The sequence below is a fragment of the Nanorana parkeri genome, unplaced genomic scaffold (genome assembly GCF_000935625.1).
Source record: "Nanorana parkeri isolate BGI_ZX_2015 unplaced genomic scaffold, ASM93562v1 scaffold40, whole genome shotgun sequence".
NCBI lineage: Eukaryota > Metazoa > Chordata > Amphibia > Anura > Dicroglossidae > Nanorana > Nanorana parkeri.
This window is the reverse complement of record NW_017306308.1, coordinates 1,145,270-1,158,354: the sequence shown is the minus strand read 5'-3', so window position 1 is coordinate 1,158,354 and position 13,085 is coordinate 1,145,270.

Sequence of the window (13,085 nt, the reverse complement as noted above, 5' to 3'; positions counted from 1 at the left end):
GGCAACTTCTGCGCACTATGCGCTTCAGCATGCGCTGACCCCCGTTCCGTCATTTTACGTGGCCTACCACTTCGTGGCTGAGTTGCTGTTGTTCTTAGTTGCTTCCACTTTGTTATAATACCACTAACAGTTGACCTGTGGAATATTTAGTAGCAAGGAGTAAGTTGAAAAGATGCAAAAATATCAAGTGCAATTGACAAAGGGGGCTGTAAAAATTGTGAATCTCTGACTAGATTGTTCCCCAGGAAGGGTGGGAAAGCTTGATGTCACCCCCTAAGGGGATGTAAGATTATGTGTAGAACTATGTGGCCACATGCTCTAGGATAAAAGAAGCACTTCCTTAGTAAATAATATATTATGTTCTGTCATGAAGCCACAGAAAGGAAATGTGGAAAGGGATCATAGGTATTAGAATAGGAGGCAAATTAGCTTAAAAGAACCCATATATTATACAAAATATATACTTCTTGGTTTGCTTTTAATCTCTTTTAGTCAATAATGTAAGTTTTTTGTTCCTTATTTTTGGGGCTTTCCTGCCCACCTTGGGCTGTCACTCTTTCCTTGGTGCATTATAGGTAATATAAACTTTAGGGAAGCCTAACCCTGAAGTGTATGTCTGGGGAAGTGAAAGGTCTTTTGGGAGAAGTAGTTCTGGGAGGCATGCCTAAGTGCTTAGGAAATGACCTCGGGCACACTGCTGATCCCTCCTACCAGCACCTGTTCCTGCAAGATTTTTAAAAGCCTGTTGATGATGTCACAGAGGGTAATTATGCTGTTTCTTGCTACAGTAACAAGACAAATAAAGAAAAACTAAATGCCGTTTCATGATCTAAAGGGGGAGAGGATGGCTTTGGGGTAAATTTGAGTCGTGTCGACATAAAACAAATCCTTTAACTGTCCTTGTACAAAAATGGTTATGCCAGTAATAGACATAGTTTTTATCTATTTTAAGCTTTTTCCCTTGCTTCCAGATTTAATAAATTCCACATGTGTTTTGTTTCTCGCAGTATAAAATTCCTGTAGTGTTTGTGTTTCTTATTCAGTTCAAATTAAAGCTTTTCTTTCCCCTTCAGTTATTGTGCTGAATAGATTCTTCATTTGAAATAAGAGCAGCATCTTCAACGGCTTAGATAATTCACTTCATCTGGTGGCCAGCAATGTTAACAATCACATCATATGCCAGCACTTACAGAAGATGAAAGGAGACCCTGGGGCACTACAACTGCAGTTTAGAATGCAAGTAAAATACATTTGGAGTGCAACGTTTTATCATCTTAGTCTATAAAATGGTAAATTATCTGTACCATAGCTAAACTGAATGTGTTAAAATGCTTGACAGGACCATTTAGAAATTGCATTAGGATGAGCTTCAGACAATATTTAGTCAAACTAATCACTTTTTTTTAAAAAAATGAACCGAATAAAATGCTGGAGGTAAATCAAGAAATGTCAGTAACAGAAGAGGTCCAAATTTATTTGACAGTGCAGAAACCATGAAGAGTCTGTTTGATGTGTGGTGGCCACTCTGGGAATGCAGATACAGTTGGAGAATGTGCACTGAAGCATCCTGGTAACTTGAATGGGGATCACATGATGTACACACTTTCATGCGGTCACAAATATACAGAGCTCTGTGTACATCTATAACAATTTTTTTGTTAGGTTGTTGTAAATATGGATGAGCAGAGCCATTTAGGTGAAACTAGTTTTGCTGTGAAATTACCAATTTTGTTGAACTGTAAACTCTCAATTTTGCTCACTGAGCTGTCATCGGTGAAATTTACTTGGAAAAAAAAATCATTTTTTTTTTAAATTTTGTTTAGAAGGTTTTTATTCACAAAGGAAAAGGTATTAAATGTTTAAACTGAAAAAATTTACCATTTTAGGAAAAAAATAAGGTCACTTTGAAATTGATGGCAGCAACATGTCTCAAAAAAGCTGGCGAAGTTAGTGGTACTATCAAGGAAGAGCTGGAAGAACATTTTGCAACTAATTGGGTTAATTGCAAACAGGTCAGTAACGTGAGTGAGTATAAAAAGAGCATCTTAGAGAGTGTCTGAGAAGTAAAGATGGGCAGAGGTTCACCAATCTGTGAAAAGCTGCATCTAAAAATTGTCGAACAATTTCAGAATAATGTTCCTTAACATAGAATCGCAAACACTTTAAATATATTATCACTACTCAAACTCAATTTACAAAATCAGGGGCCTTAAAGTGTTACATTTTGGCAATGAATTAATTGAATCAAAAAACAACCCAATACTCAAAAGATCAAAGAAATAACATTTAAGTCTGAAGGTGAAGTCTGTTGCTCCTGTTGGAAAGGTGGTAGTTAAGAGCAACTAATGGAATTGTTTGTGTTCCACAAATCAGGCATAGTACAGAAGACTGTAATTATTAGGGATGTCCCGATACCACTTTTTCAGGACCAAGTACAACTACTTCCCCTCATGTACTCGCCGATACCAACTACTGATACTTTTTCTTAAAAGGGCACGTGACTTTTTTTTATAAAACAACACAGACAGGGATTAAACTCACACCTGTCTTTTTACAACTATATAAGAAAAATTATATACCCCTGTTTCACCAACTCCGGGAGGATATGTCTCGATGGGACTCCTGTAATTTGTCATGGCTGGGTTGCATTCATGCGCTCAAAATTACGTTGCTCCCTAAGATCCTATATTACTTTCGGGCTCTACCTATAGCTATACATAAGCCACATCTTTTGAAATTCCAATCTTTAATTATGTTTGGCATGGAAAACATCCTAGACTCTCGAAAAATGTACTGCATCATTCTAAACGGACAGGGGGTTCCCAATCTCTTGCAATACTATAAGGCAGCGCGGGTGGCTCAGCTTTCCTCTGTGTATGACCAGGGTTACACACCAGATTGGATCCTAATGGAATCTCTCTCTGCCTCGAGTACACCAGTTGATGCCTTGAAGTGGATGTCCCTGAGGCATAGGCCGGTCATTATGGCCCCGACCTTGTCTTGTTCTATGATGGTATGGGACTCATTCCGAAGGGGAGGTGGGTTGGTGTCGCCTCACACTCCTCTGGCTCCCGTCTTCCATTATCCTAACTTCCCCCCTGGTGGATCCCCTGGAGCATTCCGTTGGTGGCAAGACAAAGGCCTGTACCGCATAGCACAATTCTTTAAAGGTCGTAAGCCACCTACTTTGACCTACTGTCGGGAGGCTTTGCACATGCCATCTTTGGAATACTTTCACTATAGACACTTTTTAGGTCTTTGAAAACACGTAACGTGATGTCTCCCTTTAAAACAACCTACGAACATTGGTGTCTTGGAGCCGGGGGCCAGAGGGGGGCCATTTCACTGCTCTATTCCCTCCTTGTAGACTCTGAAAGTAAATTACCCTATATGTTAGATTGGGAATAAGGAAACGGTTATTCCACTGGAGGTCTGGCGTCAATGTTGTTCCCGTGTGTCATCTGGTTTACTTAATATTTAACTAATAGAAGCTAATTATAAGGTTTTATCTATGTGGTATATGGTTCCTGCCAGATTGGCGAGAATATACCCAGAGGTTTCTCCTCATCGTGCCCGGGTGAACACATCCCCGAAAACAATGTATCACATATGGTGGGAATGCCCTAAATTGAGACCTTTTTTGGAACCGGCTTTATGTTTTTAATATTTAGGGTTACTGGGGTGAGAATCCCACGAGATCCCCAAGATGTGTTGCTGAATTGCCAGATTCCAGGACTGTCTAAAATTAATTACTTTCTTTAGCTAGGGCTTGGAAAACGCCAACAATTCCATTCCACTTGGTCAAACAAAAAATGTTGTGGATTATGGTCCATGAGAAACTTCACAGCATCCTCCAAGATACTAAAAAATGCTTTGAATTGACTTGGACTCCCTGGTTGTTATATACAGGGGTGCTGGAAACCAGGTAATTTCCATTGTACAATCTTTATGGTATTTTTTCTCTGGGGACTATGTTTAATGTTTAAGTAGATGTTGGGATATTTGGTCGGGGATGGAGCTACTCTTTTCGGATTCTTAAGCTGTCCTGCTTCTTTTAGTATCTATTTCCTTTTCCTCTTCTTTTTGTCTGTTTCTTCTTTCTATAGGCTCGCACACGTGAGCTGTTTAGTACATTGATGTTGGACAGAAAGTCTTCTATTTATATAGATATGGAGGAGATCATAACAAATGTTTGCTTCATAGATCCCTATGGCAGATATTCCTCTCAGACTGTCTTGATTTTGTTTTTGCTGATGGGGGATAAATTGGCAAGAGTAGGTGGATAGATATGTTCTGTTTCACAGAACTATTATGCATTGTGTGTATGGTTTCTAGTGATCCCCTCTTACTACTTGACTATGCTAATGTGGAAGACTCTGAAATGCAAGTGTATGCTATACTGTTTGTGCATCATGTGCTATCTTATTGTTTTATTCTAGTCTGGAAAATTAATAAAATACTTTGAAAGATAAAACAACACAGACTAATGATTTTAGGGCAATTTGGCACCAAAGTGCCATTGGTCCAAGCTGTCCAATCAAAAAAAGAAAACAAAAACACTGAAGCCTTCAATCTCGATGCCTCAGCAGTGACGAGCAAGTGAGGGACAGGGAGGCTCCTCCCTTCCTCCTTCCCACTAGCTTGGGGACCGGGTTGGGGGTGCATGCAAACAAATCCGAATTTCCGATTTTACGATTCGTTTTTTGGATGAAATTTCGTTGCAACAAAGTGACATTTCAGAACAAAAAAAAAGTTTTTTCCCTCTTTGCTGCAACAAACGAACAAAACGAATTAGAAACGAAATTTCGTACGGATTTCCGCTAACGAATTTCGTCCGAATCCCGAAACAAATTGACTTTCGGACCCGAATTTCCAAAAAATGAAATAAAGCAAAATACGAATCAAAACAAATTTTTTGCTGGTGCACATGTCTACCATGAGGCAACAGTTTGCATACATCTATATGCAGAGGGCCCTAGTATTCTGGAACATTCCTTTAATGTCTAAGTACATTATGTGACGCTTGCACAAACACTGATTAGAAAGCAAGCATACTAAAAAAAACAAAAACATTTCTTTTGATAGTAGCTTTACACTAACTTAATTCTTTTGTACCTGGTGTGGCAACATCATAAAGCTGAACTTCGATACTAAATACATATATTAATGGAACTCTGCAATCAGAATTACATCATTGAATGCAAGTGTAAATACCTGGATTTGACCTGGTATCACTTAGTGAATGCACACTCAGTCTTTGCAAAATTCATCAATATTCTCCTGAAGACTTAAACTTTTTTTTTTTAATACCTTCTTTATTTAGGATAGATACATACAGTCACAATAATAGTGTAAGCCAGTTATTGGTAGAACTCGTGATATAATAAGTAAATTGAAATATAGTAAATAACATCTTGAACTGTAAGATGAGATGGGAAAATAAACTGGCAGCCAATATGAGAATATTATATACTAGTATGTTGTCAACTGGTTTTTAAACATAAAAAACATTTGGCTTCAAAAATAATTAGAGGTATTGAGATAGAGGAAGTAGAGAACAGTGAGTATGAACAGTAAAGTAGATATAAAAGAGAGATTGAGAGTAGCACAGGGAACATATGAGCAAGGAGAAGTAAAGGCATGGGAGTAGTGGGGGATGCATTACTAGTTATTTTCTGGGCCTCTGTAGTAGACATTAAAGGAAAGACCAATAGCTGTTTTTTTGTTGTTTTTGTTTTTGTTTTTTGATATATAAGTTTAAAGTGCAACTTGTTTGGATTGAGCAAACTTCATGTGACACGTGTAGTTCCTACAAAACAAAAGCTTTAGGTCCCATATTAGAACCCAACATACCAGGACGTCATATGAGGATAAGATGGTGTAATTCATAACATGAAATGTTAAAATGATGAACATTGAAAACACCAAAGAGTTAGGACTAAGGAAATAATAGATGGTTATATAAACGATAAAGTGTAAGAAAAGAGAGACAAAAACCAGCATAATCACATAAACATAAAGCAGACCCCTTCCAGCAGCAGGAAAGGCCAGTCAAACATAGCGTCTCTGCCTGATAACACTATCATTATCCTCACAAGATCAAATCTGCCAGTTGGGATTTCATTTTGAAAATTCCTTGGAATCTGTTTTGTAGTGAAGAAAGTGATAATACAAGTGATTGATTCTTAACATTCACACATATAATGAGGATTAACATGATTCTAATTCGCATTAGGAATCATGGCATTAAATGCCAACCAAGGTCCCCAGGTGCGATCAAAATGGTTTGCACAATCCCTATTTTCACAAGTAATTGTATATAGGGGTTGGATTTGGCCAATTAGTGTTTTTCACTTTCCCATGGTTTGGGGCGGGGGGGTCCTCCCAGGTTTGGAGAATAGCCTTTTTGGCATAAAAGAGAATTCTCAGGAGACGCTTAGAGAGTTAACCAAGTGTAGGTGAGACACTGACACTCCAGACGTGAATTAATAATGTGTCCTTTTCTTGACATCAATGCGACATATAGCATAAATGCAATGTTTCTGGGTCACGCAGGATCCCCTTCTTCAGGCAAGACATGTACAAGGGTACAAAGAAAAAATGTATCTTCCTGTCTATCTTAGTCACCCAGCTGGGGCTGTGCAGTCCCCCTGCCTGTTCAGATACCATTTTTTTCTCAAGATTCTATCCCAACTTTCCTTACCATCAGATGTCACTCTGGTCAGAGCCCCAGTCTGTAGGGCCAGACAGGCCTGGACATATCCCCCTTGTTTATCCACACACACGCTGCATCTGTAGCAATTACCTGCATAGAAGCTCTGACTGACTGGAACTTATCATTAGTGGATAAAACCTACCTGTCTCTTATCAGCCTCCACCCTGATCTCCTAGGTACCGTTTCACGTACTGCATCTTTACAGTAACAGGCAATGCTTCTTTCACTGCATGTTGAGATCTCGACAGATGGCAGAGCTGTAGCTAGCTCCTTTTGCTTCTGAGGCAAAAAAAATGTGCCCCTCCAACAGGTGTGTGACGTCACGTGGTGCCGCGCATGCGTTGCATCATGTGATGTCGTGCCCTGCCTCCAGGATGTTTTTTCAAATTATTTTTTATGATTCATTATTTTTTATTTCTTTTTATGTTTTTACTGTTGGGGGGTGGGGGTGGGGGGCTTCGGGGAAATATTAGAGGTCTAAATAGCCCCTGATATTTCAATTTAAAAATAGAAAAAAGAAATTGGGGACACAAAGTCCTCAATCTCTTTTTCTGCAGAGTCTGTTCTAAATGAATGGACAGTACAGAGGCTTCCCATTCATTCAGAAAATATTTACTATTACCAGTTTCTGAATGAGGAGAAGCCTCTGTACTGAGTGTTACTACCCATTGAGAAACTCATGAATGAACAGGAAGTGATGTAAAGCACTTGCTGTTCATTCTTACTATGTGTCCCCAGTTATTTACAAGCACTGGCGTGATCAGCTGATTACTCCAGTGTTTCCTCTGCTACTTATTACTGATATGTACCGATCCTCTGCTGCCCGGCCACGCACAGAGGGGGTTCAGCCTGCAGCTTTTCCTCTGGATCCCCAATGCTCTCCCAGGCAGAGGCAGCGGGGATCGGAGGAGAAGCGAAGGAAGCGCTGAAGCTGGGGGGAGGGGGGGCAGAGGAGGAAGCCGCTGTCACAGCAGCATAGCTGAATGATGATGATGATGAGAGAGAGAGAACCGCTGGCTGTCAGATCCTGGCTGAGGGTCAGTCTCTCTCTCCTCACCGCTTGGCCATGCTGCTGTGACCGGCTTCCAAAACCGCCCCCCGCTGCAGCACTTCACTTCTCCTCAGATACCCGCACCATACAGATGGGGGAGAGCAGCGGGGATCCAGAGGAGAAGCCCCACTTCTCCCAGTTGGCTGAGCCCTGGCTGCGCCCCCCTTCACCTGTGCCTGAGGCAAGAGCCTCGGTCGCCTCGCTACGACCCTGACTCCTGGTCAGTGGTTTAAAAATTTGGCTGGAATATTTGGCTCTCAGCCATGTTGAATTAGTTTGGCTATATTTGGATAAACTTTTCCATGTGGATAAGAGTGACACGGTGGTGTTAGTCACACAGATATGGGCAAACGTATTACACAAGTTTACATGTCTTTGTACACATTGAAGCAAAGGTCTGTCAAAATACAGCGGTTAATGCTGAGTGCATGACTTGGCATGATGTACCCATTATAAGGGGCTAGTCGTACACATTTTCTTCTGCTGAAAGTCAAAGCGTATGTGTGTCAAAGATAATGTAAGCTCCCTTTTATCTGTTTAGAAACATGTTTCACATGGAAGGGTCTCACTGATACTTCACATGGAAATGCATATGCCATTAGTAAGCCTCCTTTCAACCACTAATAAATAATTTCCAAGATAAATCATCTAGGATCGCAAACAAGTCATTCAGAAAGAGAAGGAACATGAAATGCTTTGCAGAACTGTATTTTTTTAATATATATTTTTTAAAACAGTTGCATTTCTTGTAAGTGTCTGTTTGAAGTCTAGTAAACAATGGAATATATACATTTTGTATCTCTGCGGGGACTCCATTTGCTGAATTTTATAGTTTGTTTTTTTCCCTCTTATTCTATTTATCCTGTATCTATCTTTGTTGTAGAAAAGAATAGGCTTTTATATACATATACAGTATATCTCCTTCAGAATATGCTTACGCCTAATTAGCTACCAATATTCCAAAGCAAGCCATGCTTGCCCATATACCACAGAAGTGTTTATGCAAAGTATTACATATTTTAAAAGAAAAAAAACATCAGTTTGCACATTGTTTTTTAAAGAAAAATAAATCATGTTCCTTTTCTGCCATGCAGGACTGGGAAAGCTATTTCTCACAGAAGAAATGATGTAGTGTTTTAAAGATGCTGTTCATCACAAACACATGATGCTATAGTGGAAAAAAGTATCTATGCTGCAGATAGTTTTGGGTAACATAATTACCATATGCTTAGAGTAAAATATATCATCATGGTTGGGAAAATAATTACCATATGTTTAAAGTAAACTATGATATTATGGCTCTATTTTTATTATTTCTATATATGTTTTATAAAAGAATTCAGTATAATTCTACATTTCACCAGAGACAGTAGTATTATCCTTAGCCTAACAGCAATTACATTTTTAGGCCTCTTGTTTTCTCTTTTTATTTCTAAATGTATTACGGTGGGAGTGTGAATACACATACGTCTTTAACCTCCTTAGCATTAATCCCGAGTATTACTCAGGTTTGGAAATTCTATGTAAAAACAGCTCATCTCAGGCATCAATCAGCCATTTTGCATAATACCCCCCAGCCTGAGTAACATTCTCAGGCTGGGGGTATTATATAAAAATGACATAATACCCCCAAATCACAAAGGGTTATCAAAAAGGGAAGCCAGATTTTCAGATGGCAGAGTGGAGGGAAGATCAGCAAACGTGTTTACTGAGCCCCCTACTTTTTGTGAAGGTACAGAAGTACTGTACCCTGAGAACTTCAGGGTTCGTGGCTTTCAGATTCATGCCAGCTGTAGCCAGGAATGTAGACAAAGTGAGTACTCCCAGTACTGGATTGTTTGGTAGCAGTGCATCGAACACATCATGTAATAAAGTAAAAAAATATAAAAGAACTAATAAAATAAAACCACAAAAATTAAAAAATTAAAAGGACCCTATGTATTCATACAGGCACCTAGGATGTGCATAATTAAACAAAGATCAGGTAATATATATTGTGTATCAACACACACGCCGGAGCGAAAAAAATAATTCTTGGGCCATTATTTATAGTCAACTAAATTAATGAGCTGTAAAGGTTTTTAAAATGTTGGCTATTTGAATATTTAAATTTTCTGCATTTAGGGTGCACGCATTTCTAAGGCTTCATATATATTAGTTTTTTTGCTTGACAAAGTTGCATTATAAATTTTGTAAAAATTTTTATTATATGTGTGCACAAAAGTTGATTTGAGTGTATTTTTAAATTGAAAATATAGGTTTAAAACCAGTTGCACAAATATTGTGCAATATAAAACTTTAAACGCCCATGTTTTTTTCCTACAGGTTCTTTGCTTACAGAAAATATATAAAGGTTTGTTGTAATAATTTTAGGGCGTCATATATTTGCATTATTATGGGCATTTTAAATACAACTTTTTTTTGTACATTTTGCTGGGGGAAAACTTAACTTTAAAGTGTACTTCTACTTTCGTAGCTAAATTGGAAATAGAGGTGCACCGAAATGGAAATTTTAAAACCGAAATAAAAAAATTGTCAGGCCAAAACCGATACCAAAAATGTTTTTTATTTTTATTTTGTTATAAACTTTTTTATTTTTTTATATTTATTTACTGATTAATTTTTTAGTAAATATTTTTGTTTTTACTTTACTTTTAGGGGCATCTGGGAAATATTAGGGGTCTAAACATATTTCCCTTTTAAAATAGAAAAAAATTTGAGGACACAAAGTCCTCTATCTCTTTTTCTGAAGCCCCTGTTATCAATGAACAGGAATCCTCTATGAGTGTTCCTGTTCATTGAACACTTGAGAATACAGTATGTTTACTATAACTACAACTATGAATGAACAGGAGGTGATGTAGATCACTCCTATTCATTCATAATTGAGGATATAGTACACATACCATGTCCTCAATTATGTACAAACACTCAGAGATCACTGATCGCTGAGTGTTTGCTCTCCATCCTGACATGTCACAGGAGGCTGATCGACTGGTGTGGGAGGAGAGCTCAGCCTCCTGTGACAGCGTGGCCTATCTCTGCCCACACACCGCTCTGCCGGACTGCGATAGGCGGCTGAGCGGTGTGGGAGGAGAAGCCGGTCGCTCACATTGCTCTCCTCCCGCAGCTATCACACTTTCTCTCCCGCCCCGCTGGGACACAGAGCAGCGCCCAGCGGGGAGGAAAGAAAGAATGAATACGCCGCTGTATCTGCCGATATATTGGTGCATCCCTAATTGGGATAACCCCTTTTTCATATTTATGTTTTCATTCACGTGTCGTAAGTTGGATTTTTTTCTTTCAAATGCTTCTTGCAGTTTAAATTTAGGTTGAACTTGATGGACCTGTCTTTATTCAACCTTAACAACTATGTAAATTGCTTTTACTTGGGTTAGGGTTTCTTGGCTTTTTAAGGGTTAACATTTCTACCTGCTTCTCCTTTTGTAATGTTAGAAGGAGCTGTGAGGGGTGAAGGGCTAAAGGATTACATCTGGTAATGAGAAAAACAAATTTCAGTCCTGAGCCTTTCTAGTAGGACATGTTACTATAAAGGTGTTGAGAAAGATCTGGAACCTACTCATTGCCTGCTAGAACCAAACATCTAAAAGGTAAATATTTTTCGGTATGCTGTGTGCATGGGAACACATACCAATTGTATACGGGGGTTTTCTCAAATTTGACTGCAAAAGTGGAAATACACTTTAAGGAGGATAAGAAAGGGTTGCTGACCTCCTGATCTTATAATGTACATGGCTGCCTTAGATGCTAATAATGGTGGGACGAAAATCTTGTTTTTCCCATTTAATAAAAAAAACCAATCTGAATGTGAAAGAGGAAATAGCTTACTTGGTTAAGGTGGCCATACACCTTTCAACCATTGTACAACTTTTTTTGTCCAGACATCTCACCCTAGTTCATTTTTCTTACAACTAGCCCACCGTGCACAGGCCAATGTAGTTCGCAATTAACGCTCATCAGCACCACCACCTGGCCAATTTTCATTGATCGAATTGAATTGGGCATGTGCAGTTTGCATCTTGAGATTTTTGTTGTACGACAATGCCACTAACCGGTCAATTTTCAGCCAACTAGACAAAAGTTTTCTAGTCTGCTTGAAAGACACAAATCTGCCGGTTGTGCACTCCCCATCAACTGGCAGATTTTCATCCGAAAGCGCAATCGCAGACAAAATCGCTATAGCAGACAAAAATCTCCAGATAATTGTAATGTGTATGAGCACCTTTATACTTACATTGGGCTAAATGATGCTGGCCATCAACCTCTAGCCGCAGAAATGTACTGCTGGGGAAATCTTTGGATTAAATATAAATATTGCAGCTGGAGTTCAGCTTTAACCACTTGCTGTCCAGAGCCTTTTCTTACTATTTGCACACACATGATAACATCTGAATTTTTGGTTAGAGAACAGCTTAAAACAGGTATTTTCTGAAAGCAGAGGTTCCATACAATAAAAAAAAGGCTAGTTGCAATTTTTTATGTCGCCCGGTATTTACACAAATGTTTATGAAACCAGTATTTTTAGTATAAAATACACTAAAATAAATGTAGTGCCCAGAAACAGAATATAATACCCAATTTTTTTGGTCAAAATTAAAAGATGGGGGTCACGTCGGGTGACTTAATACCGAACATGTCAAGCTTAAAATTTGTGTGCCCCCTTGAACCCGCAAAAAATGACGGTACCCACAATTTCCCATAGGCGACGCTTTAAAAGCTTTTACTGCATATCAGTTAGTGTTAACAGTGATTGATGGCCCTAGACTTATTGCTCTCACCCCAATGTTCGCGGCGCTATGTAACATCTGTGGCACAATTTTGTTTTTGCACACCTGATGTATGTGTGTGTATGTGGCGGCGGGGACTTTAAAAAAAGCGTTTTTGCATTTTTAAATTTTAGTTATATGTGGCTTTAATTCTTTATTTTTTTTACAATTAACTTTATTGCTATCACATAGGGGGCTAACAAGCACCCTATGTAATAGCAAATATGATGCGACAGGTCCTCTTTATGGAAACATAAACCCCAAAGAGCTGATGAAGCAGCATTGTGCTTAACCAGCTTCTTCTCCTGGCTCTAGTAGCCGGAGAATGTAACTGTGATACCGGAAGTGATGTAATACAAATAATTTCCGGGTCCAGTGATTGAAGGAGAGATCAGCAGCTAGAAGCTTGCTGATCTCCTCCCGATCAATGCGGGGAGACCTGCCGTGCCGTACCAGGCTGGGCCTGTACAGCACTGTACCAGTGCTCGGTACAAACGAACAGGCGGCTTTAGCTGAACAGCCCCAACGCCAG